Raw genomic sequence first — 23492 nt, forward strand, 5'->3', positions numbered from 1 at the left:
TTTATTCTTATTCCCCTTCTTCCTTTTCTTTTAATAATGTATTCTCCAAATAATGTAATGGATAAGTACCATATCAAAAAAATTTATTCGTCAATATAGACTCCAATACCGCACAGTACATAACATGAAACATCAAAATAAAATAATAAATTAAAAACATATAAATAAAAGTAAAGGATCTCCCTTGTGGGTAATGTCACGATAAAAAGTTATAAGTAAATATTCACAAAAGTGTTATCACCACAGCTTATGCAGACATACCTCAACACAGGTGATCATGAAAAAATGGGTCACACTTCCTAATCGACGCGCGTTTCAGCTCATGCAGGAGCCTTTGTCAAGACATATGGGATAGTGTGATAGACTGGTATTTAAACTACCTCCCACCAATCACTGCAATCCACAGGACCAACCCTCTCAAACCTATCCAATCAATATGTGCCGAACTCACATGTATGGTAACCACGGAGGCCACATAAGCCGGAAATAGCTGTGGAATGGTCTCGCTATGAAACCGAAGGAGTCCTCCGCATCTCCCGACGGGCGGATGTGACATTCCGGCAGCCACTGGAAACTGTATTTGCGTGTCATCTAACCAGCCGCCGGAAACTATGTTTGCGTTTCACCTGACAAAAACCCGTGGAACGCAAAAGGCTCAATTCAATACTCAAATTGTATCAATTTCAAGCCCAGGAATAGCGCATGATTGGTAGTTTACAAATCACTAAGACATAAGATAGTATTGACATAAATTGTTAATGTCACATATCACCTGACTTTACACAATAAAATACATATAGCAAACATAATATAATGTATCTAAAACACTTATAACCAAAACTCTTTTCTAAGGGGACAAAGACATACACAAATGCATCAATCTCTGTCCTCCATAACGAAACTTCATGTGAGACAATTGTAATGAAGTGTTCCGATCTTGGTTTTTCAGTTTTTTCTTTTTCAAATAGTCCCAGGTGATATAAAATCTTCATAAAATCCCATAAAAAACAGGAAAACAAAAACACATTAGCAACCATATTATAAAAAATATGAAGGACAAACCAAAAACTACAGAAACCATTTTAACTCAAAATCTTTGTTTAGCCCCCAAGGTATAAGTGTCTTCAATGAAAAAATGCACTTCATTTCAGCCTTTGCTAACATTGTGGCTGTATCTCCTGATCTCTAATTGCCCTTATGGCTTTCAACCCATAAAAACCATTTTAGGACACTTTTAATGCTTTAGTCTCAGAAGATCTAGAAAAATTGAATATCAAAAGGCAAAATAACAACAAAATACAAAAGAAGAGTTGTAATTTAACAGTAAAAGAAAGAGCAGCCCTTAAAGATTTAAGAGATAATACAAACCTTATTGTGAAACCCGCCGATAAAGGTGGAGGAGTGGTGGTTCTAAATATTGAGGATTATGAGGGAGAGGTTTACAGACAATTACATGATATAAAAACTTATAAAAATTACGGGGAGATCCCACAAAAGCTACTTGTAGTAAACTGAAAATTCTGATAGATAAATATGAGCATAAAGGCACTCTTACTCACAAAGAAGCATTGTTTATTATTAATGATAAACCCATTACACCGGTGATTTATGTATTGCCAAAGGTGCACAAAAGTTTATGTAATCCACCGGGACGACCAATTATCTCCGGTGTAGATTCTATCTCCTCAAACCTGTCTGAATTTATTGACTATTATCTACAGCCTCTAGTAGTCCGCAATAAATCACACTTAAGAGATACAAAGGATTTCTTATTATCTTTGGAAAAAATCCAATGAGAGAATGATAACATCAGATGTAAGCTCCATGTATACGATCATCAGTCACGATTTGGGGATTGCAGCCACTAAATATTTTCTAAGCACTTCCGATTTATCAAAGGACTTGCAATGTTTTCTCTTGGATGGGATTAATTTTATTTTAACAAATAATTTTTTTCTATTTAAGGATGAGTATTTTCTGCAGAAGACAGGTACCGCGATGGGCACCAAGTTCGCCCCGAGCTATGCCAACCTCTTCATGGGCATGTGAGAGGAGGAAGCCGTGTGGGGTGTTGGCGAGCTTGGGGCGGGCTTGGTGTCCTATCGCAGGTATATAGATGACATATTTTTTGTTTTTAGGGGAGATAGATCAAGTCTCGATAATTTTTGTAATCATCTAAATAATAATGATAGGAACATCCTTTTAACTTTTGAAATTAGTCAAATAAGTCTAAATTTTTTGGATATTACAGTCTACATAAAGGATGGTCGAATGGAAACCAAAAATTATGTAAAACCAACAGATTCAGGGACTTATATTAATATGACTAGTTGCACCATAACAACTGGCTTGATTCAATTCCATCAGGCCAGTTGAAAATGTTACGGAGAAATTGTTCAGATCCACAAGTCTTTCACAGCCAAGCTGAAGAAATGAAAGCTAGATTTAAGGCATGTGGATATAAGGAAGATAGAATAAATGAATCCTTGGATAAAGTGAAGGCTTTAGAAAGGAAAGATCTTCTCCAAAATGAAAAACGTCAATCACCCTCCAAAGATAATAAGTACCAATGGGCGTTTATTACTGATTATTCCAAACAATACAGAGATATTGAAAAGATTCTTAAAAAACACTGGGGGATCCTTAAGAGAGACCCCATTTTGGGTACTATGGTACCGGTCAAACCAATATGTATTTATAGAAAAGCCCCGAATCTTAAAAACAAATTAGTAAAGAGTTTTCTTGAACCATCTAATAATAAAACAAATATTTTATCAAAAGGTTTTTTCTGATGTGGTGCCTGTTTAGGTTGTAAATCCATTAAAGGGGATGGAAGAAATAAAATAGAAGTGGTCCGGATTAATAGAAAGGATTTTCACATAAAAGATTTTGGCCCTCATTCAGACCCACTCGCAAGCGGGCGCACGTACGTTAGGCGTACGTACAAAATTATTTAAATTCAATGGCTCGCTCGTATTTTCTTTCGCATCTAAAATTCCTCCCTAAACTCAGGCGACTCCTCCTCTAACTAACGTGCGTGCGAAATAGCGAGCATACATCCCCGAAATGGCTTGAAGGGAACGCACGCACAAGTGAAACCGGAAGTGGCCTTGTCAGATGTCGATTACCTGCTCCTTTATTCTGCCTACCTCCCTCAATCGTATCATGCCAATCAATGTATCAATTAGCTTAATTGTTTTTTTTTTTTCAACACAATGCAAGAAACTTTACTCTTGTCCGTGTTTGTGTTTACCCGCAGAATACGTACGGATGGAACATTCGCTTTTATTTTTCAAAAAACATGTGAACCACAATTAAACAATTGTTCTATTGCTGTGGATCCTCGCATATTTTCCGGGGTTCATTTCTTTATTTAAATTTGCAAACGCATGTCACTGCATCAAGCCTATCATAACTCTCCAGAGATTTCTGGCCCTGTTGAACACATGACTCATACACTAACCAATAAAATTGCTCCTGTTAATTTCCAAAATACATTAGCCAATCAGAAATTTATTGCACACTTTATCAAAAATGTTTTGTATGAAAAACTCCATTGCCATCATGAGAGCCTCCGCATTCACCAGGCGCGAGCTGCTGGTGCTTACGGAGGTGATGGATCGCCGTATCACCAGCCAGCCTCCACCCATCACCAACCGGCAGAAGCGCTCCGCGTATGCGGAGGCACGGTCCCGCCTGGGGTCCTTAGGTTCACGCTGCAACATCGGGCAGCTGGAGCGCAGGTGATCAGACCTGCAACGGCGAACGCCCCGCTTGCTGGCATGCTTTCGCATGCAGATCCTGGAAAGTAAGTGTTATGTATTGTGGTTTTCATGTTTGTGTTTGTGGGGCAAACTGCGTGTGCATGTTTTCCTGTCTGTCCTATTTATTATTTGTCCTCATATCTGCGTGTGCATGTTTTCCTGTCTGTCCTATTTATTATTTGTCCTCATATCTGCGTGTGCATGTTTTCCCTCTATTTCTGTTTTTTTCATTCTACTCCTATTTGCATGTTTTTTGTTGTTGTTTTTTTTTTTTTTATTTGGGCCCCGGATTTGCCCAGAAACTAACCTCAATTTGTTTGACATATTTTAGGAGGACAGCCAAGACTACGCCGTCACCGTCCGGCCAGACGGCGTTCCCGGCCACTATCCCCAACCCCCAGCCAACACTCCACCCCAAATATTTCCCCTATACCCCACTCCTCCCCAGCCTTCCAAGACCCTCTCCCGGAACTGTCGGGCCTCCTTCCCCTCAGTCCCACTTCCCCCTCTCCTCCACCCACCCCTCTTCCAATTACCCCCTCCCCGGAGTCCGTCATTACCCCTCCCCGTTCTTTGGGGAATGAAGGCTCCTCCGAGGAAGAACATGGAGGGACTTCCGGAGCTCCCGTTTTGGCTCCCGGTATGTTTTTCTTTCACATTTTTTTTAACCACAAACTGTTTGTATGTAATCATGTGTCGTGCCTTTATTCGTGCTTGTTTGGTTTACTTTTGGTGATTTAGCAGTTTGCCTTTACCTCTTCCTGCTGATTTCAACATACACATATCACACCTGTGGGAATTTGTACATAGGCCTTGTATTTTTGGCAGCACCCCCTTTTTGTTTTTTTTTTGTTTTTTAGGTTTAGGAGTGATTTCGTTGTGTTTTTGTTTTTTTAATGTGGATTCCCTATTGTTTTATTAATCCACACACTTTTCTCACCCACAGAGGAACAGAGGCGTCGACAAGAGGTGGACGAATGTGTTGGCCAGATGCGCCAACATGTCATTGGCATTCTTGTGGGCCTTGACCGGCTGTCTGGCATCCTTCGCCAGTAGTTTTTTTTGTTTATTTTCGTTTTCTAAATACATTTTTTTGTTCTAATATACGTTCTGGCTCATTCTTTTTTTCCAAAACAAAAATAGTTTTCCCTGACATAAGTAGACTGTTCCTGCAAGGATTTCCCTTTTTTAAAAGTTAGATTGTGTTTTGTATTTGTATGTTAAACAGCCACAAGAAACCAATAACAGTAACAATGTAATTTCCCTTTTTGGGTGTAGTGTCAATTAGATATTTCGACATTTTACAGGTTCCTAGTTGGTGTGCAAGCTGCTTAGGCCAATCTTCAAAATCCAAAGGTTTGGACAGGCTTCCTTTTGGTGTGGGTTGGGAACCTGAAAACATATTTCAGTTTACATCAACTGGTGTCAGTACTGGATTACCCCTTAGTCAAATGTAAGGTGTGTTAACCTGGTTACACTTGCTGTTAACGTCCAAAAAAAGGAAGACCATTTCACTCTCCAAACATTTATTCACAACATAAATGAGAAATCAAAGTGGTCACTCCCAAAAAAAAAAAACAGTGATAATCTCAAATACAACACATACAAATAAAATATTTAAATAAAAAAAACAATCAAGAACTGGTTGACGAAGGACCATGCCAACATGATTCCACAAACATGGCGTTGCGATATGGGTTCCAGAATATATGCCCAAAATCACCAGATCCAGGTTTGGTAAGGGTAGCAGGAAGTAGTGAGCGTTGGAGTGGCAAAGATTTTGTGAACAAACAGAAGATGGTGAAAAAAATAAAAATAAATTAGATGTTCGCAAACAAACACAAACACATTAGGTATAAACACTGTAGTTTTGGTCAAACTTACCTAAAAAATCTGGCCACCACATCATCGCGTATGGCCCCCCCACATACTGACCTCCGACCAACCTCGGGGGGGCCATCCTCAGGTAAGGCATCCTCTGGCTGCATTGGGACACCACTCCTTATGGCGATGTTGTGAAATATCCCACACAGGACCACAATTTTCGACACCATATCCGGCAAATACATGAGCTCGCCACCAGAGTGGTGGAGGCATCTGAATCGGCCTTTTAAAAGGCAGATACAGCGCTCCACCACTTGCCTGGTGGCTGTAAGTGCGGAATTATACTCACTTTGTGGGCCTGGTGTGGGAGCCAAATAAGGAGTGAGCAGCCAGGACATGCAAGGGTATCCACTGTCTCCTGTGAAAAATAAGAGACAACATCAGGAACACTGTGTATCAAGCTTAACATTGTTATGTACTAAAGGTCTCCACTTACCCAGAAGCCACGCATCACCAGCTTGTAGGTTGTTTAATTTGTGCCATATCCCTGATTGTTGGATGACGAAGGAGTCATGTGCACTTCCTGGTAATTTTGCATTCAGGGACAGGATCTGGAGGGAGGCATCACATACCACCATTACATTCAGGGAGTGATAGTGTTTCCTGTTTCAAAATATGGCCTCCAGCCGTGCTGGAGGCTGAAGTGGTATGTGAGTACCATCCACAACCCCTATGATGTGTGGGGAGCCAGCTATTTGGTAAAAATTGGCCTTGGCCACACTAAGGGCACCCATATCCAAAGGCATTTGAATAAAATGATGGAGGTGCTTGAAAAGTGCCTCCATCACTGCCCTCAGGATCCGGGAAAAGGAGGATTGGGAGATGCCCGCCACTATTCCCAACGTTGTTTGAAACGATCCTGAGGCACAGAAATGTAACACCGCCATAAATTGCGTCAGTGGTGGTATTGCTGTTGGACAGTCAATTTGCCGCTCAAGATCACTTTCTATTAATGAGAGAGTGTCTATGATGATTTTGGGAGGTAGACGGTAGCGTCTTAAAACCTCATCATCGGGCATTCCAAAAAGGGTGACACGTGTTCGAAATATCTGGGGCCTTGCATGCCTACGATGCCTACGCCTGGGATGAGATTGAGGTTGGTCGGCTTCCGGGAGCATGGCCAGAACAATCCGCCCCAGATCAACCTGAAATTCAAAGATTTCAAAGTAAGGCTTTTGACCCACCCCAAAACTATATTAAAACAACTTAGCTTGATGATACCATCCATTGCTGCTTACATGCCGGGGTATTGTCATGATACGTCCAAACTGAAAATAAACACCAAAATTACTTGACACATTTCACTCTGGGCATTTTTGTTTAAAAATTTTGTGCTAGACCAAAGTTAAAATATGCCAAACACCCATTTAGCAAAACCGCAAAGCGACATTTAACACAGTACATCAAAACGGGTCGAAATGTTGGCTCAAAAAGCGAAAGATAAACCACCAAAAAGTTAGAATGATTATTAAGCTGTTTAAAATGCGCTAATTAGTTCGCTAATACAAGTCACAAGAGTAACTACTAAAAATGCGCTAATTAGTTCGCTAATACAAGTCACAAGAGTAACTACTAAAAATGCGCTAATTAGTTCGCTAATACAAGATAAAAAATGGACTTACCAAGAGCAAATATCTAAGATGCAAAATCAAAAGGTCTTTGGGGTCGAAAATAAACAAAATCTAAAATAGAAAAAATTAGGGATCCAAAAATTACAAAATATACGAAACACAATGAAACAACAACTGAACAAAAGTTAGACTTCACAAAACTTACCAAATCAAGAAACGAGGTCCCAAAAATATAAACCAACAAAGATAACGGAAAAAAAAACGCAAATCTAACCAACAAACGAATCTCCAACCGCCAACTCCTTTCTACGCAATCAATAAACTCCAGCCAAGATAACCTCCAACAATCCAAAAACGCCACCTCGACTTGAGACACACCAAGCCATAAATAGTGTTTCGTTTCCCGCACAAATTAAGGAGGGATCATAGGGCCGCACAATCAATGATGCGGCCGCAAAATAAGGACGCATGTATAAATACGTCACGAAAACACATTCAAATTCTGGTGTATTTCTTGTTTGGACCTCAGACATGGCGACAGACCAGGGAAAAAATGGCCAAGAGTCAGGCGGTAAGTCTTTCATGCATTTTCTATCAACGATTAATTTGAAACATAAGATTAGGCAAGTTGTGATTTTGTGAATTCTGTAAATTTACACAAATAGGTGAGGAGGATGACATGGAAGAGGCTGCTGGGCCCAGTATTCCGGCCAAAGCGGGCAAAAAAAAAAGGCAGCCACATTTCACAAGAAAGGAGGTGAAGGTTTTGATCCAGAAGTGTGTGGACATCCTGCCACAGGCAGACAGGAATATGAGTCTAAGCCAGAAGTGGAGAATGTGGGAAGAGGTAGCCGTTGCTGTCAATAGAGTTGGTGATTATGTCCGTCTAGCCCGGGATGTCAAACGGCGGTAAGTAAACCCTTGCCCCCCCTAAAAACAAACCCCATTTTAAACCAAAGGATAATGGCTTCCATTTTTCCCCACAGATGGGGCGACTTCAAATATCGCCTAAAGCAAAAACTCGCGGACAGGGCTAGGCATGCAAGGGGGACAGGTGGGGGTCCCACCCCTGTGTCATTGGAGTTGACGGATTTAGAAGAGCTGGCACAGGGGTGTGTGCAGCCTGTGGAGGTGTTTGGCGTGTCCAACATGGATACGGACATGCCAGACTTTGCGGCTCCTCATGTTGGCCCAGGTAAGTATTGTGATGTCACCAACTCTGAAATGCTATTGTGCCAATATGTAGATTCTAATGTGACTCTTTTCTCATTTTTCCAACAGAGACACAGGCGGATGAGTCTGCTCCAGAGGGAAGCCTTGGCCGCAGAATTTCTGCTGGCTCTGCAGGGGAGGAACCAGTACATCCGGCTGAGGACCCTGCAGAAGCCAGTCCAGGGCGTGCCCCCTCGCAGGCAGTGGGCCTCCTCACAGAACTCAATTTAAAATCGGATTTCCATACGGAGATTCTGCAGAGGATGGACGCCAGTCTGATACGGGTGGCTGAGGCCCTTGAGCAAAATGCTGCAACGTGACCATTGGTCAGGCCCTGGCGGAAAATACCAGGGCCAACATCCGCATCGCCGATGCCCTGGAGCAGCTCGTTCGCCAGCACATGGTGGAGCCGACCTCCTTTCCTGCCGGAACATCAGGATCCTCCACCTCTGGCACAACATCAGCCAATCCTCCAAATGTGCCTAGCCCTGTGCCTAGTCCAGAGGCCACAACATCTGCCTCTGGACAGGCCAGCCCGATGGCATCCCGGACCCGGTCTGGCGCCCACCCTCCCCCATCCAAACGGGCGAAAAAACGGTGACAGCAATGGCGACTTTTCCCACACTCCTTCTGTGCTTGGCTCATATTCCTTTCTGGTCAAAACTTCCCTCTCCTTTCTTGTGAAATGTTTTTAATTTATTTTTGTACGTTTATGTTAGCAGTTATTGATTATTTATTTTTGATAAAAAGTATCTTTGCCAGAAAAAAACAAAACAAAATATTAGGCCAATTGGTTTGTGTTTAACCAATAAATTTATGTTCAAAATCTGACATTGTATTGTGACATTATTGTACAAATGGGTTACATTTAATCCTGGCCCTAAAGGCAAAAAAGGACACCAAAAACCATTTCATTTTTTAAAGAAAAAAGGCCTCTTGAAGGAACGTTTAAAAAATCACATAACGATGCAAATTCCACATTAATAAAAAAAAGGGGAGCTAATTAAAACATGATGACATTATTGTCACAATAGGCCATAAACAACAAATTGAGGCCAAAAAAAACCCCAAAAAATGTACGCCAATTGATTGTGTAATCCTGACATTAGCAGGTATGATTTCCACCTGCGTACGGTTTTGTGCTATCCCAATAAACTGCTTTCCAAACACATACCAAGCCGGTTTTCAATACAACACTAATTGCTTTTGTGACCACCCGCGATTAATCGCTGCAACATCATGGAGTCCCGGGACGGAGGAGAAGGCCATCGCCAATGTGGTCGAGTAATCCAGACCCTAAACTGTGCGAGCATTTTGAAGGGAAAGAGGATGTTCCAGTGACGTATGTGACGGTCCGAACACATTTGACGTTCGCATCTGCTAATGTATGTACGCCCCAAAAACGCCTCGCCACGCCTGCGTTTTTCCATCTCCACCCCCGTCAACACCCAAAAACACCCTGTTCTGTCAATGACATTTGACATGTCACTTCCTGTACGCTATTTTAGGAATGACAGAAAAAAAGCTCGCAATCTGCCGTACGCACATGCGCAGTGTAACACCGACGCATGCGCGGTTAGTCATCATCGGAACGCAACGAGCGTACTGTTGGTAACGTGCGGCTCTGAATGAGGGCCTTTGTAACCTGTAATAGCAAAAATTTGGTATATGGGATTGAATGTAAGTGTAACAAATTTTATATTGGTCGTACCTCACGACCATTAAAAGTTAGATTAAGTGAGCATTTACGAAACATAAAGAAAGGTATGGAGACTCACGCTCTGTCAATGCACTTTAAAGAATTCCATGGATGTTCCCCGGCTGATATAATTGGTTTTTTGGGTTGAAAGCCATAAGGGGCAATTTGAGATCAGGGGATACAGCCACAATGTTAGCAAAAGCTGAAATGAAGTGCATTTTTTCATTGAAGACACTTATACCTTTGGGGCTAAACAAAGATTTTGAGTTAAAATGGTTTCTGTAGTTTTTGGTTTGTCCTTCAGATTTTTTAATAATATGGTTGCTAATGTGTTTTTGTTTTCCTGTTTTTATGGGATTTTATGAAGATTTTATATCACCTGGGACTATTTGAAAAAGAGAAAACTGAAAAACCAAGATCGGAACACTTCATTACAATTGTCTCACATGAAGTTTCATTATGGAGGACAGAGATTGATGCATTTGTGTATGTCTTTGTCCCCTTAGAAAAGAGTTTTGGTTATAAGTGTTTTAGATACATTATATTATGTTTGCTATATGTATTTTGTTGTGTAAAGTCCGGTGATATGTGACATTAACAATTTATGTCAATACTATCTTATGTCTTAGTGATTTGTAAACCACCAATCATGCGCTATTCCTGGGCTTGAAATTGATACAATTTGAGTATTGAATTGAGCCTTTTGCGTTCCACGGGTTTTTGTCAGGTGAAACGCAAACATAGTTTCCGGCGGCTGGTTAGATGACACGCAAATACAGTTTCCGGCGGCTGCTGGAATGTCACTTCCGCCTGTAGGGTGATGCGGAGGGCTCCATCGGTTTCATAGCGAGACCATTCCCCAGCTATTTCCGGCTTATGTGGCCTCCGTGGTTACCATACATGTGAGTTCGGCACATATTGATTGGATAGGTTTGAGAGGGTTGGTCCTGTGGATTGCAGTGATTGGTGGGAGGTAGTTTAAATAGCAGTCTATCACACTATCCCATATGTCTTGACAAAGGCTCCTGCACGAGCTGAAACGCGCGTCGACTAGGAAGTGTGACCCATTTTTTCATGATCCCCTGTGTTGAGGTATGTCTGCATAAGCTGTGGTGATAACACTTTTGTGAATATTTACTTATAACTTTTTATCGTGACATTACCCACAAGGGAGATCCTTTACTTTTATTTATATGTTTTTAATTTATTATTTTATTTTGATGTTTCATGTTATGTACTGTGCGGTATTGGAGTCTATATTGACGAATACATTTTTTTGATATGGTCCATTACATTATTTGAAGAAGGGGAATAAGAATAAAAAGAAACTGCTACGAATACATAACCACTATTCTGATTGTGAGTTTGGGTATGCCTGCTATAACTATCCATCAAAGAAACCTTTATATGTGGTGTTTCTACCTGTTTAAATGTGAGTTACGGTATGCAGGATTTTCTCCTTGTCGTTCTCTGTGGAATCTTTGGGTGATGGTACCAATTAAAGAAACCTTTTGACGAATACACACCTTCTCTCTGCTGTGAGTGGGGTACGCTATTGTGTCACGAGGGTTTCTTTTTGTTAAATTGTGACCAATATATATTTGAAGATTGATATCTGGATATATCTCTCCACATATCAACTTACGTTGAGCAAGAGGCTATTTAAAGAGGACAAGAAGAGAAAATAAGAAATAAAGACTTCATTTTTGAAAAGGGATGTATATACCTTTAATTATCTGGATTTGTTTACTAAGCACCTAGGTGTTAGTTCTTTTTGCTTTCTGTGTTTAAATATTATATTCTCGGGTGTGGTGACATCTATCTGTATTGAGAACATTATTGGATGCGGTGCGCAGACTAGGTTGAAACCTTTTTAATTCTTGTAAACTTTTTGGGGTCATGACTGCCATGAAGGCAAGAGAAAAAAGCAATACCCGCAAGGGCAGAAGCCATGGCCGCCTTCGGTGTGTACATAGCGGCTAAATAATCGGTGAGTTTCAGACCACTGGGGTGATTATATGGTACCTGGTATACATAGAGAAGATCAAAGATACCTTTTGATGTACGTATTTTATTTAGCCATGGTGAGTCTGGATATACAGACAAACATTTGAGAGAAAAAAGGAACTTTCTATGTTGATAAATCACAGTTTCTCTTTGATTTGTTAAAATATATAGGAAACCTACTGTAGAGGAAATCAAGAGGCACAAAGGATGTTTAATCACTGGACACCACAGCAGGGGTACCTGGAACTGTCACTGGGGGAAGCGCTGGGGCAGGAGGAGAAGGAGGTAAAGGGGGAGGGGTGGAGCAAACCACACTGGGAGAAGGCACTGGTGGGAGCAGGGCAGGAACCTGTGGGGGGAAAAATGCTGTGACCAAGATGGGGTGGGAGGCAAAAAAAACAAAAAAGCGGGTGGAGGCTAATGAGGGAAACGGTAAGACTGAGAAAAAGAGTGGTGCCAGTAAGGAAAAAGGGCCCCCACAGAAGAATAAAAGGAAGAAGGGGAACCTTGGCCAGAAAAAGGAGGAAAAACAGATGGTTGGGAAACCATTGGAAAAACTGGGGAGGACCAGGCAGGGAGGGAAGGAGCAGAGGAAAAAACAGGGAAAGCAGGATGGGCTGATGTGAAGGGAAAAGGGGGGGAGGGAGGAAACAGGCTGGGGGTGAAGGCTGTAAGACAATGGAGGGGGGGATAGGCGGTGGGAGCTGCCCCCCAATGGAAAATGTGGGGAGCTGGATGAAGGAATCCCTAGCAAGGAAACAAAAAGGGGCTGCACCCTAATATGAAGGGGCCAGTGTGCAAATTGGTGGTCGCTACCCCTGCAGGGGGGGGGTTCAAACCAGTCAGTGAACCAAGCCCCCCGCACGTTGATGCAGCACTGCGGGGGGACATCCAGTGGAAGAGGACTTCAGGAGGCTGAGTACTGGCCTGGGCGTGGGAGGCGGTGTAGGACTGGGGCCGCCTGTGGCCACCAAAAGTGATGCCACACCCAAGCGGGCATGCTGGGGAATTGCCGGGATGAGCGGTGACCCCACAGGAGAGGGTGACCGCTCGACTGGGGAAGGAGAGGACCCAGAAAAAGGCCGTGGGGAACTAGCGGTGGAGGGCATGGCCAAGCCCCAGGCCAAAGTTAAGACTCTGGGGTGGTACACTAGGGAAGGGAGGCTGATGCGGCGCAGGGCAGAGGCAGGAGGTGGACATGAGGAATCCATAATATTATGGGGTTAGGGGTGGAGCATTTAGGGTGGGCATGCAACAGGGGGTGGAGCAATGAAAGGGTGAAGGGGTGAGGTAAGACCTGAGTAGAAACAATGAAAGGTGGGGGAGGGGAGGTGTGTAAGGAGCAGAAAAAGAGTGGATAAAATAGAAAAAGGGGAAACAAAGAGAAGCAAAGGGGAATAGAAAAAAACAGGAACACACAGACAGGGAGAATGCAAGTAATAAATGTCACCGGATACTGTACAAAGGATGGCTCTAAGGGACAAACACCATCCAGAAAATAAGTTGCTGGGCGTACACCAGCCTTATAAAGTTTACCAAGCCACACCCACGAGCTCCCATATGGTCAGAAACCAACCAACCAAGATAAACCCCCAAAACTACTCTACCTAGAAACTGCTGACCCAATTCCAGCCAATTACAAAAAACTAAGGACTCTTATATAGTCTTAAGCTTATTCAGCTCTCATCTCATCTTAGCTCTACACATCATTTTGGACCTGATTGGGACTCGCACCTAGAAGCACACACAGCACATTGACAGTCACCTCTCTGCAACCTTATGCAACAGCTACTACAGACTCCTTACCTTGTGCACATACAGTACTTTCACCCAACTGCGCAAGCTGTGAGACGTCCAGTTTTAGCGACCGTGCACACTTTAATGCCATTTGGAACATCCTTCTACAACCACCATCGGCTACGTCATGGAAACTTGCAGGAGCTGTGTATGTCAGCGTCCTCCCTTGTTTGTGGCTGTGCATCTGAGAACTCAGCTGCTTGCAATGACACACTTGCAAAAAACCCATAATACGGCCCTGAATAGTCCATTATTGTGTGCACTAATAGCCGCCGGCCAGTCACCGCGCAGGAACTATCATCACATTTCCACCATAGTTTTGATATCGTCTCTCTCGAATGCAACGGTGCCTTTGGGCGGAAAGTACACCCTGCGTAACGCATGTGCTGTGGGGGCTTTGAGAATTTTTTGCGTGTGTGCATTTGTAAATGATCGATCCCCTAAATGAACATCAGCACTGCATGTGTCTCTGAGCCAGCCCTGTTACAGCATAAGTAGCTAATACTATTATTGTACAGTCAGTAATGTATTATGCTATAAGGAAGCAGGAAATACCATAAACGCTGCATATTTGACGAAGCCACCGGGCAGGTAATTGAAGTTTAGGATGTGACTGAGGTCAGCGATAGAGACACCTTAAAAAGTAAAAGTGACATCTGAAATATATTATTTTTTTTGTTATAAATTCTTTATTTTCCAATAGATTTTCAATATACATATACAATATACAATATACATATACAATATACATATACAATATACAATATACATATACAATATCGGAACAGAAAAAGAGAAATACTGAAAAGGCAAAAGTCGTTCAACATAAAAACAAAAGACACCAGTACGACATCTAATTTGTATATAGCTATTAAAGAAAAATAATACAGTCAAAAACACAATAACATAGTACAAGACAAACACAGCAGGGACACACAAGGGAAAACTGAAAGTGGGGGATGGGGGAATATAAGGGATGATATAGGGCATAACGCAGATATCCTATATATAGTAACAGGAGAAGTATGTGGCCATTCAAGGTCTAGTTGGCAAATGCTTAACCAAAGCTACATATTATAGATTATATCCTATCAGAGCAGATACTTATACTTGATCCCGGGGTACCAGATTCTTGTAGGAGGAGGCAGATATAAAGTCCATCCAACTAAACCATAGTGTTACATAATCAGAATGCTTTTCGGGAGTCGAGTAAAAAAATTCCGTCCATTGACATAAAGAAATCTATGCGTTGGAACCATTCCCAGGGTGAGGGAGGTACAGAAGAGCGCCAACGTACTGGGATCTCCGCGCTGGCTGCATTATTTAGATGTTTAAGTAAAGATTTTTTATATTTAGAAATGGGAACATCTGAGTGATAAAGCCAGAGAGAAGACTTTCCTGGGGAAAATTTATGTAGTGTAACCGGGCAATGATCCCACCTCGATAGTACTTTATATTGTGTTCCCACAACTTCCAAGCTTGAGGAACAGGTACTAGCAGTCTGATACACTTTCTCCCAAATAATCTATATACCACTAGAATAAAATTCCCGTTCCCATACATCTTGGAATGCCGGACTATCCGGTAGATGGGACGTCATAAATATTTGATATATGCCGGAAATGACATGAACAGGAGCATTAGGATGAAAACACATATATTTATAAAGGGTTATATTTACTAAAGGTCGATTTTAATTGATCACACATTTACTAATACTTAAAAAACAAAATCATAAGTTGTCAGTAAATGTATTATTTAGCCCCAGAAACACATCGATTTTGATTGATTTTAAATTAATTAAAATCGAACTATGTACCCCATAGTTTCAAAAGGAGTCATGTCTCTATTTTCCTACCTATCTATACACTCTAAAAATGTCACTATTTAGCGTTATGAGTCGCACAAGAAATAATTGCTTTCAGACTTTGATTGTGGTTCCAAAGCACAAAAAGATATTATTCACCAAAAAGCAGATGGTTACACTCTGTGATCTACATACAATTAGCGCAAACAAATTATACATTCACAAGGTACAGTCGTTACATACGCATGTGCTCTGGATCCAGATCCCGGCATCAAAGATGAAACCTCCGTCAACAGCAAAGAAAGGATGACTGATATCTAGTTTCAGAGGGCCTGCATATATACCCTTACAGAGATAGGCAATACAATAGAACAGATTGGCATGATTCCATTGGTTCTTCTTCCTGGTTCTTCTGTTACAGTTCATATGTCAGTTCGTATGGTCACAGTCCAGCCTCCAACAGCTCTTTGTGTCCATTTTCCCACTGTATAACAAATCTAAACTGGCTGCATTACAGGATACATTTCATGGCCTAATTCTCTATGATCCATAATTTGCTGACACATGTTGCGATTTCTTCACAGATGGAATCGGAAAGACACAGTGGTTTAGAATAACACCAAACATGGTCTGCTTATCATGCACTAAACCTTAGATATCAAATAACATGTATTTCACAACATTACTGGTAATGAATAAAACCTTAAATATTAACCTTAAAGCAAGGGAACCTTTTTATGTAAGTGTACAGAGTGTAATTATTGGGATATTAAGCAAAGACGCTAGTTAGCGTTGTGCGTCTACGTGTTTGTGAAATACACCGTGGTACGTGTTTTGCAGAGTTGATCTATTATATGTTTATATCAATGTATGCATTTATATAATGGGGACTTTTAACAATGTTCTATTGCGTGGGAATCGCATGACGCTAAATAATAGCATCACTGTATGTACTTATGTGTGAGAGTCGCTAAAATGGCGCTGGGCTGCCATTTACAAAATGGCGTCTTGATGCCATTCACAAAATGGTGCTATCACACTCTGATTTTACAATTAATTTTTAGGCTTACACTATGGCATATTATGTAATGTTATATTATGGGATGGCACAAGGTGATTCTTAAACCATCAATAATGTGTCTCTAGGAGGGGACATAAAACTACCCTTAAACGCACACCGTAGATCTTGGGAGATCATGGGAAAGATGTGGGGATGCACCAATCCTATAAAGGAAGTCTTGAAGGGGATAGGGACTTACATTATTTAAAATGTTTAAAACTAACATTTCATAATACATTTCATGCATGACCAATTCTATACATCATCTGATGGTACATTCTAGTTCAGGGTTGTAATTCAGTCCTACATTTACCTCAGTATTCATATTGTTACTTCTAACCACCATCATAATCTCATTCCTTCGATTTACCTTATCTTTACATTCTCCACATTTCAACACAGTAGGAACACACCTGACACATACGCCAATTACTAAGATGACAACCAATATAAGGATCAGGAGTTTACCTATACTAGCAACCATTTCCTGGACCCAGCCTCCTAGACCAGAGAACCATTTCACTGGGTTCAACCAAGAAACCCAGTTTTCTACCTTCTCCTCTACTTCAGCTACTGAAGAATTATGGTTCTTCTGAAATTCCCATTTCAGATGCAGAATTTCATCCATCTTGCGGTCTATCACCTCCTTTAATGTACCCTGAGCGATCCTGGTGGGATCCATTGTGGCTAAAACTTGAAAGCCAATTGTTTCACTAATCAATTGTGTGGCTTTATGTACATCACCAGGTGTCATATTTCTTTTGTCTCTGTGTTCGTACTGTGTGTGAAGATATGCTGATGGTGTGTTTTTATGAATACCAAGCATTTGACCATGTGTAAGGGTCATAACCTCTGGGAGTACTCTTCCCAGATAACCCAAACCTTTGGAACTCGGAGAGAGCCACTTGTATGCTTTCCTTCCACATATAAAATATACATGTTCGGGGAGAACATAAGGGATAGAGGGCCTGATTCAGACCCGCTCACGAGCGCTATGCGCTCGCAAGCAGATTGATGGTAGCCCAGTGCGCATGCACATGACAGAGCCAGCTCTGGCGAGACCCGGATATCGATGGGCAATCCGTTGCTCTGGGTCTCGTACCAAATGGGCCATGCTGTCGATGTTGAGTGACAGCACGCGCCCTTTGGTGGGCGGGCTGGGGGCGTGGCTGCCCAGACAGAGGCATTCCCATGGGAACGCCTACCGTCTGGGGCCGGCCCCACTGACATCACAAGTGATGTCAGTGGGAGTGCTTTCGGCTCTGTTAGAGCCGAAAGCACTCTGGGGCTTGCGGCAATGAGACCCTACCACAAGGGTCTCGTCGCAAGCCCGATGGTTGCGATGGTCTTGACCATCGCGACCTTCATCATGGCCGCACGCTATAGCTGTGGGTGGTCACCCACAGCTATGCGAGCGGCCAGGAGGCAGTTCTGAAAAAAAAAAAGCCCGGCCCTGATTCAGAGTGAGCGCTCTGTCAGAGCGTCCGGCTCTGAATCAGGGCCAGAGTGCATCATGATCATCCAACACATTTCCCTAGCAAATGTTCCTATTTCAGGTTCTCCCATCTGGTTAACACACGTTTCTGGTTGTATAACCCTGGCACAGTACCCTTCTGGTACTCTGCCAACCATTTCTTTGATGTTACTTAATGTATACCGATACCGGAACTGTCTCCCATTTAACCTAATTGTGCATAACAGTTCAAAATTCATAGGCTCATGATCAGCTCTTAGTGAGAAGGTCATCATCTGGTTATTCCCAGTCACCTCCCAACTTCCGGGTTTATTGGAGTTGGTGATGTTCAAACATAAAAGTGATTTATCTACTTGGTACTGGTGCAGTTTAAAATGAGATGGTTTGGTGTTTAGAAATTTTCCATCCAGCGTCTTCCCTTGTTGCAGTTCTAAAACCTCAGAGACATTTAATGGAAATGGCACTAACCCTACATTATGCTGTGCCTCGTGCACATGAGAACACACCCAGCAGTCAGTATGGTTTAAAACTTTGCCCACCATAGTATGATAATCCTCTAAAGGATACCCACCCCAATACTGGTTATACTTAGGTTGGCACTGCTGGATGCAATTCTCATCAACTACGGACCCACAAAACTCACACATATAATAATCCTCAGACGACAGACCTTCACACTGTCTCCAAGTTTCCACAATAGCAGATCTCTTAACAATTACTGTACTGGGTTTGGTTAGATACCCTGGTTGGTTTTGCACTCCTTCTCCTGACTCCACTCCATTGATATTACCATCAGCTCCCCTCTCCATCCTCTGACCTCCGTCACAGAAATGAGATATCCCAAGACAAACTAAAATGAGAAAAACCCAGGAAGAAAGACTCTCCATAATCACAGCCCGCCACTCCATTGCTGGAATAGTGGTCTTTATATTTCTCTTACTCGGGTGTTCCACTGCAGTCACCAACTCTCCCGGAACAGGTTCGCAATCGACAGGTCCACGTTATGTGCCTCGATTCCGCCTTGTATCTCCTTCTGGTGATTGACCTTCTTACACTGAGTGGAATGGACCCAGGTATCTCTCTCCGCCACTTTCAATGAAGTTGTACTCGACAACAACACCTGCTACGGACCTTCCCACCGATCTGTCAAACAACCTGAATGCAAGAAATTTCTGATCATAGCAAATTCTCCAGGTTCAACATCATGACAGTTTGTTTCAGGCATATCATGTGACAATAATTTCAGTTTCTGCTGTTGCTGTTTTAACTGTTTACTCATTGTTATAAGATACCTTACAGTTACCTCGTTGTTACTTTTCAAATCCTGCTGTGGGCTTATAATCAAATGAGGTTGTCTACCAAACAGTATTTCAAAGGGGGACAGATTGAGAGGAGGTCTAGGAGTTGTCCTGATACTGTGAAGGACAAGTGGTAGTGCTTCTGGCCAACCCAGTCCAGTTTCTGCCATGATTTTACTTAATTTGTTTTTAATAGTCCCGTTCATCCTCTCCACCTTGGCATTGGCTTGCAGTCGGTAGGGGGTATGAAGGCTACTATTAATACCCATCAACTTACACATGTTTTGGAAGACATCACCTGTGAAATGAGTACCCCTATCACTTTCAATAATTCTAGGGATACCGTCTCTGCATACAAACTCCTGAACTATTTTCTTAGCAGTAAACGCAGCAGTATTAGTGGCAGCTGGGTAAGCCTCAACCCAATTAGAAAACATATCAGTGCACACTAATACATACTTGAGATTCCTGCAGGGTGGTAATTGGATGATATAAATTTTTATTACCCGAAAAGGTCCGTCAGTCGGAGGAGTGTGGGATGGTTCAATAGGGATCATTTTCCCAATGTTTTTCCTCAAGCAGGTCAGACAGGACATTGCTCTCTTTTCCGATTGAGAAGAAAAACACGGTGCACACCAGTAAGCTCTCACCAACTTGCACATACTTTGCTTTCCCAAGTGAGTCAGACCATGCGCTGCCTCAGCCAGGCTTGGGTAGTATGCCTTGGGGGCCACTGGCTTACCTTATCCATCTCTCCAGAGTCCAGAAGACTATTGCCCACATCCCTTGGACCTCCAGACTGCCTTTTCCTGGATGAAACACAAATTTTGCATCTCAATTAACTTCTGCATGTCAATCGTTTGGAACATCATTTGGTTAATTAGCATAACCCTGCTGCCCATTTGGCAGCTTTGTCTGCCCTGTTGTTGCCCAGTGACACCGGGTCATTCTCACATGTATGGGCTTTACACTTAATTACCGTCACTGTCTCAGGCAATTGGATCGCTGTCAGTAGTCCGTTTATATGCCTGGAATGTGCGATTGGTGTGCCTGCTGCTGTCATAAAATTTCTCAGACGCCATAGAGCACCAAAATCATGTACCACCCCAAAGGCGTACCTAGAGTCAGTGTAGATATTAGCAGATTTACCTTCTGCTAACTCACATGCTCTCCTTAATGCCACCAGCTCTGCCACTTGGGCCGAATGAGATGGATCTAAATGTTTGGCCTCTATGATGTCTTCGTCATTTACAACAGCATACCTGTACATAACTCTCCAGTGTCAATTTGTCTATGACAACTCCCATCCGTGTAAAATGTCACATGTACATTTTCTAAAGGTGTATCCCGTATGTCAGGTTTTGCAGTAAAGGTCTGATTCAAATATTCCATACAATCATGTGCATCAATATACATGCAGAACTCACCTTCTGCCAGCGACTCACCTCTCTCCACCCTTTGTGCATCCTGTTGCACATATGGTAAATACGTTTCTGGATTTAATGTACTGCACCGTTTGATGGTGATGTTTGCAGGTGTTATTAGGGCTAGCTCCCATTTTGTGAACCTAGCTGAGGAGACATGTCTGGTTGGATACAGCATGGGGAGTATAGACAATCATATCATGGCCTAATACTACATCCTCACTCATACTGACCAATAGAGCAGTTGCTGCTACACTTCTTAAACACGTTGGGAGTGATCTTGCCACAGTGTCCAATTGTGCACTGTAGTATGCTACAAGCCTACTGGCATCACCATGTTTTTGTGTGAGGACACCTGCTGCACAACCATTAGCTTCCATACAATACAAATCAAAAGGTTTTTCATAATCAGGTATTCCCAATGCAGTTGCTCTTGTCAGACTATCCTTAAGGTAAAGGAAAGCCTGCTCTGTTTCCTCTGTGTGTATGACATGATTGGGCTTTGAGGAAGAGACTAAGGCCCTCATTCAGAGGTGCTCGCAAAATGCGAGCGCTCACTCTGAATGTGGGCGGCCACTTGCCTTTTGAAGTGCGGCCTCCTGGTTGCTAGCTAAGCTGTAGGTTACCACCCACAGCTTTAGCGACCGGCCAGGTTGATGGTCATGATGGTCAAGACCATCACGACCATCGGGGCTTGTAACAAGACCTTGAGGTTGGGTCTCGGCAACCGCAAGCCCCAGGGAGCTTCCTGCTCTGATCGAGCAGGAATCTCCCCACTGACATTACTGCTGATCCTTAAGGAACACCTCCATTTGTGAAACCATCCCCCCTACCTGCCTACTAAACGGGGCGAGCTGTCGATCAACATCGACAGCCGCCCCGTTGGTAGCGAGCCCCGTAGCGAGAGAATTTCTCTCCTGCTTCAGGGCTTGCGCACTTGCAGTGCAGCCGCTGTGCGTACGCAGGGCCTAAACATCAACCCACTTGCGAGCGCTCAGCACTTGCGAGCGAGTCTGAATGAGGTCCTAAGTCCTGTAATGGCAAGGTCAAACTAGAAAAACCTGGGATCCACATTCTGCTGTATCCACACATTCCCAAGAAGGTATGGATTTGCTGTTGGTTCTGTGGCAGTATCATGGTCTGTCATTTGTCAGGTGTTGTAGCCCCTGGGTTAGGCAATGTCCCAAGTATTTAACCATGGACTGGCATGGCTGTAGTTTGTCCTTAGCAACCTTATGTCCTGTTTGCGAGAGATGGAGCAACAAAAGTTTAGTATCATTTAAACATAACATAAATGAATCAGAACATAACAATAAATCGTCCACATATTGTATTAGAACAGATCCATTGGCAGGTTGAAAAGATTGTAAACAGTCGTGTAAGGCCTGGGAGAAGATACTGGGGCTGTCTATGAAGCCCTGGGGCAATCGTGTCCATGTGTGTTGTATACCCCTGTATGTAAAAGCAAATTGGTACTGACAGTCAGGATGAAGAGGTACAGAGAAGAAAGCAGAACAGAGGTCAATGACAGAAAAATGGGTTGCATTTGGTGGCATCTGCATAAGAATGACAGCTGGATTTGGCACTATGGGAAATTGTCTCTCTACTACCTTATTAACTCCTCTTAGGTCTTGTACCAGCCTATAACCCCTCCCACCACTTTTCTTCACATGAAAGATGGGACTGTTGGCTATGCTCACTGTACAGGCTAAAATTCCCTGTTGTAATAACTGCTCAATTATGGGCTAAACCCCTATCTCTACTTCCTGTTTTAATGGGTACTGGGGATTTTTTGGAGCTTGCCTACCGCTTTTTAGATTTACCATTATGGGAGCTACATTTGCCATTAATCCAGTCTCCTGTCCATCCTTGGTCCAAAGTGAATCTGGATTTTGGGATAACATTTGATCTACCTGAGATGTATTTTTACCTGAACCAGTAGAGTGATACATTAACCTTTGGGGAGTGTCCAATATATCCCTCACCTCGTGTGTCACTCTCTCTGGGATATCTAAGAATATACCATCAGGGGTACAATATATGATGCATCCCATCTTACATAACAAATCCCTTCCCAGTAAATTAGTAGGAGCCGCTGCTGCCAGGAGAAAAGAATGCCTGGTATGCAATGGCCTGATAGTAACCTGGTACTGGTACTGTCTTGCTGGTCACCTGTAAATTAGCTGGAGATTTTATCACTGATCTGGTCACCCCTGTGTTTACAAGAAAAGGATGTTTAGTACCAGCTATATCAACCATCATCACCGGTTCTTCCCTAGTACGTCCAGTTAACCTGATTATCTGTAGACTACAGGTATGACCTGACCCCTAGCGTTGACTCTCACTCTCCAATACAGCATTTAAGGTCACAATTGGAGCTGGTGACTGTGGGAAATTTCCTGCATTCTGTGTATATCCCTTATGTGGATATCCAGGTACTCCCTGGTTAGGGGGTCCTACCTTCTTCACCTTACAGTTCCTACTTACATGTCCCA

Source organism: Taudactylus pleione, unplaced genomic scaffold (genome assembly GCF_031769625.1).
Source record: "Taudactylus pleione unplaced genomic scaffold, aTauple2 ptg000913l, whole genome shotgun sequence".
Classification (NCBI taxonomy): domain Eukaryota; kingdom Metazoa; phylum Chordata; class Amphibia; order Anura; family Myobatrachidae; genus Taudactylus; species Taudactylus pleione.